Raw genomic sequence first — 4723 nt, 5'->3', positions numbered from 1 at the left:
TGTATTTTTTTAATTTTTAATTTTCTATTTTTTAAAATAAAAAATTTATATAAACTGTAAAACTTTTAATAAATTTTATTATTAATTTGGACAGTTCATATAAAACATAAATACTCTATTATTTAATATTAAAAATTATAAAAAATTTAATATTAAACCTGTATTATTTAAAATACATCTGGATAATCAATTTATGAAAATTTTAATATTAAACATGGATCATATATATTAAATTTAAACTGTCCAAATTGATAAACAAATTTATTAAAAGTCTACAGTTTATACAAATTTTTTATTTAAAAATATAAAATAAAACAATAAAAAGTGCATTAACTCTGGACCATCCAAATTAAATTTGGACAGTCCAAATCATACACCTCCTGAGTGGAATTGCTAGGAGGCTTCCCTCAACTCTTGTACCATGTAGTCGGTCAAAGGGGTTAGGCATGGAGTCTTTGATAAGTTAAGGGTCATTTTTATTTATGAAATGTACACAAAATGTCACAAATGCTCCTGAAGTCAACTGAGTTACTTATATTTCTCAACTTTAAAAATTTCCTCTATCATCACCCTGACATTAAAAACACTTAATGTTAGCTAGTTGTTAGTGAGTTTTACTATTCTTTTTAATATTTGTTATCAAATTTAGAATCATTTTTGCCTCTTTAACATCTATTTGAAGGGTCATTTTTGCCCCTCAATTCAAATATTTTAAAGTAAAAAAATATTAAAAATATAACATGGAGCCCACTAATGGTGAACTAATGATGAGAAAACGGGAGGGCACTCCTTCCTTGCATTTTCTAACTTGGAGGCGTGTTTTGTAATTTGTATTACCCTAGTTCTCAATTTTCCTGTCTCCATTTTTCATCACCTTCACGCCAGTGTTCTTCTTGCTCCCCATGTTCTTCGCCACGTTGAATATCATCTTCGTCTATGTTCCCATTAGCTTTACCGGCGTCCCGTATAAAATTCACATTGGCCCTAGATTCTCAAGTTTGCGTTGCAGAGACCAGTAGAGCACCAAGCATCTCAACCTCCCTCTTCTGCAATGAATCAGTCCCTTCGTCGATCTCAGCCATGGGCTTAACATCCATCTTTTCTTCTTTGTTGTTCATCCCCCATTTTACTTCCCCCCCTCCCAGCGACTCTTGTCGAACCCCCACAACTTTTGCAGTGACGATCTCGTGGTCGCTCACCTTTTCCAACGAGACCCGGAGATTTCTTAGGCCATACTTCAATTTTAATTCAATGATCATGGATGAGGAAAATAACGTACATAGCAATGGGAGAAACCACGCTCGAGAATGCATTGTGGCAGTCGATTGAAGCGGCATAGTTATGATTCCAACAGCAGCAAGCGCAAGCACTTCGAAGATTATGCTGGTTTAAAAAGTCAAAGGCTTTTTGAACCTTTAGAGGAATTCCACATTGATCAAAGGTTGGAATTTTGTTATCAGGTTATGATGCAATTCTTGGGAGGGAGCTTAAAGCAATAAGAGGTATTTTACTCTGTCAAAAATATTATATACAATTTCTCTATATATGAAAATGATAAAATTTTTGAATACTGTAATTGATATGATTTTTTGTTAGCTTTTTCAGCATCTTATCTTTCTCAACTTGCCTCATTTTATTGTCTTGTAGAAGCTTTGCGAATGAATTTTGAATATGCAAATTGGGAGGGATTGGGAGACTAGGAAGGTACGTTATTGCTACACGTTACTTGTCCCTGTTCATGTTTTTTTATCTTTATTTATTAATCATCAATTTTGTGTTTATCATAATTTATATTTTTTTGAATCTGATATCCTTCGTCCAAAGGTGCTATATGATCATCATTTTGAGTAAGCTATGTTTAAAGAGTTGCTCTCTTTGTTGGTCTTTTTCTGCTGATATTTTTTCTCATTTTAGTACAAGTCAATTGATGCCTAGCGATTATTGATAGAATTCTTTGATTTACTATTTTCTCATTTTGTAGATTTCATCACGAGTCTCATTAGTAATTTACATTCTTGATGAGGTTATCAAGATGCGTATTTGAAATGGGAAGTTGTGTTAAGTTTTCATTTGATTTTCTTGGACATGAGACTCTTATAATGATGCCAAGGTTGCAATCTCTGGGTATAACTTGTTAGCTTTGTATCTATGGTTTTGAGCAAATAGTTTCTTTGGGTTTGGGTTATGTAGGAGTTGAGGGATTGGACCACGCCCTGTGGTATTTGCGTCTATTTTTGCTGAGTCAAAAGCTTTTCTGTACAAAGTAGTTCAAGTAATTTTAGTCACCTGTTCTAATATTTAGTATAAAAAATTTAGTTTGACATTGTATATTCTGCTAGATTGGAAATTCCCATTCTTTTAGCTTTACATGTAAATGCAGCATAATGAGGTAAAATGTGAAGGTGAGCTCTACTTGGTAATGCACTTTTCTAGATATTCATCATTCATCTTTTTGAGAACGGCATCATCCCGTACATTATTTGCAGATTTTCACCTTCAAGTACATTGGGTTTTTGAGGGATTCTTTTGGTCTAGGTGTAACCTTTACTATGATAGGTAAGTAGCCAATTTATAGAAATGGTGAAATTATTTCTATCAGCAGCGATTCTTATTTGTGCATGCTCTCATATTATGAACTTATCATAAAATATAAATTAAAGTTTTGCTACAATTATGTACGTTGTTAGTCATTGCTTTATAGAGTTTTTCAGGATGTGTCCTCTATAAACCAGGTTTTAAATTGAAGTTTTGTCATTTATTTTGTTCTGTATCAGGTTTCTAGTTTTTTCTACAGCAATGTAAATATGCTTTTGTGACATTAATTGGGATGGATAAAGAAATTTAGTTACTTATGCTTATAAAGATTTATGTTCAACTAAGTATATGTTATCAGTAGTTAGCTTGTATTCTTTTGTTGCCGACAAATTACACCTTACTAGAGGATGCAAGCTAAAGGTTTGTCGTGATATATTTTCCATTCCTATGTAAGAACTATTTTCTTTTGATAATGTTTTTGTTTTTTGCACAACAGAATTGATTATTGTTCTCACAAAATAAGTTCATTGTAGCTCGGATTTGATGAACAATATATGCAAGAATATAGGTTTCAATCTATGGGAATGGAAAAGAAAAGCCCCTAACAGGATTTTTGTTTTACAAGGAGCTAATTAAAGGATTATGTTTAAACCAATGATCAACTAAGGTGTGGAGTATAATTTTTTGATGGTAGTTTGTTTGGTTGCTACACTTCAATAATTCAATTTCACTTGGTAGCTGTGCTGCTTAATACCTACTTTGCCTCCCTATGGAATGCTTAAGCCAATGCTTGATACACTTCTAAGTTTTGTTTGATACATTTTTTTAATTGTTGAAGTTATGTAAAATTGTTACCTACGAAGGAAGATAAAAGGTAAATCCATCATCTATTTTTAAGCCAGAAATACGTAGGATCCCAAACATTTTTTCCTCTTTAATGAATTTGATTTTGAAGCACATTGTCCTATCAAGTTTTGGATTTTAAATAATTGCTAGCACTTGAAGCTGCATAACTGAATTTTCTTGAGCCATTGATTCCGTAACTGTGATTGTATGTGTTTTCCTCTCCTCCCTATTTTGCATTGATTTGTATATGTCTGGTGCCATATGTGATTATCAATGCACAGTCCTTGTAGAATGTTCAAACAATACTTTTCTAACATATTTAGTTATATTTTCTGTACTATATAAGTTAACACCGGATTATATATTGCAATCCCAACTATGTCTTTGTATCTATATAGATTCATTATATTGAATTTCTGCATGTCTATGTATCATTAACTGCCTGATTCTGTTCACATTGAGTTTATCATTCGATATTAGTTCTAGGAAGTTAATCTTGCTAATTCCTTAGATATTGAATTTTTTCACCAATTAGTGTATTGGCTCCTGAAGGAATAGCCTCTTGCTTTTACTAATATAGCACTATTTGAGGAGGAAAACATTTGTTCATGACTTAGATTTGTTTCTTCATGTAGTTCCATCAAGATTGATGTCTTGAACTTATCACAAATTTTGTAGATTCATGTTGAGAGGTTTGAGTTTAAAGAAATTGGCAGTGGAATTTGCACTTGGAGAGAATATGTATGATAGAGATTAAAAAGCATCAATGGCTTTTAAGGAACTTGCCCACTGAAATAATGGAAGGATGAAGCTAGGAAAGTGTAGAGGAAGTGTTAGTCATAATATAAGGAAGAAAACCTCCCAATATATCCATGTGGTGGTCTATTTGTGAGAGGCAGCAACATGAAAATGAATTTGGCGCTGAAGCGGATCTTGAAGGTATAGAAACAAGAGGTGAATTTATGAGTTATATTCAAGCATAGTTGCAAACGACATGTTGAGCTATTCTTTGATGTCTATGAAATTTTTGTTTCTTTTTAATAGGAGTTATAAATATGTGATTTTTTTTATATTCCTTTCTTTCTTGCCAAGCCATAGTAAAAAGAATTTCAGATTTTAAATAAGCATTAAATGAAGTACCTAATGCTATTCTACTTACTATAATCCGGATTGCAATTTATGTTGAATATTTTTCTTTATTCATTAAGGAACATCATTGACCGTATTGCTCTTTGTTCTCTACCCCCTGCTCTCAATTTTTTAAAATATTTTACTTTTTATAAAACATTTTATTATAACTCTTACCATGAGTAGCACTTTGAGAAAATGATAATTAAGGATC

General features: G+C 32.0%; 1 long non-coding RNA gene across 1 annotated transcript; it reads left to right on the top strand.

Moving 5' to 3' along the window:
* The first annotated feature begins 802 nt into the window (after nt 1-802).
* LOC129308425 (uncharacterized) lies at nt 803-4453 on the top strand. Its single transcript, XR_008592614.1, has 3 exons — nt 803-1502; nt 1648-1704; nt 2487-4453. It is a non-coding gene; the product is annotated as an uncharacterized LOC129308425 (long non-coding RNA).
* The last annotated feature ends 270 nt before the right edge of the window (nt 4454-4723 follow it).

This window comes from Prosopis cineraria, unplaced genomic scaffold (genome assembly GCF_029017545.1).
Source record: "Prosopis cineraria cultivar Desert tree isolate PC_DT_omini unplaced genomic scaffold, ASM2901754v1 PC4, whole genome shotgun sequence".
NCBI lineage: Eukaryota > Viridiplantae > Streptophyta > Magnoliopsida > Fabales > Fabaceae > Prosopis > Prosopis cineraria.
The sequence above is the reverse complement of the archived record's forward strand: the minus strand, read 5'-3'. Positions and strand labels throughout refer to the sequence as shown.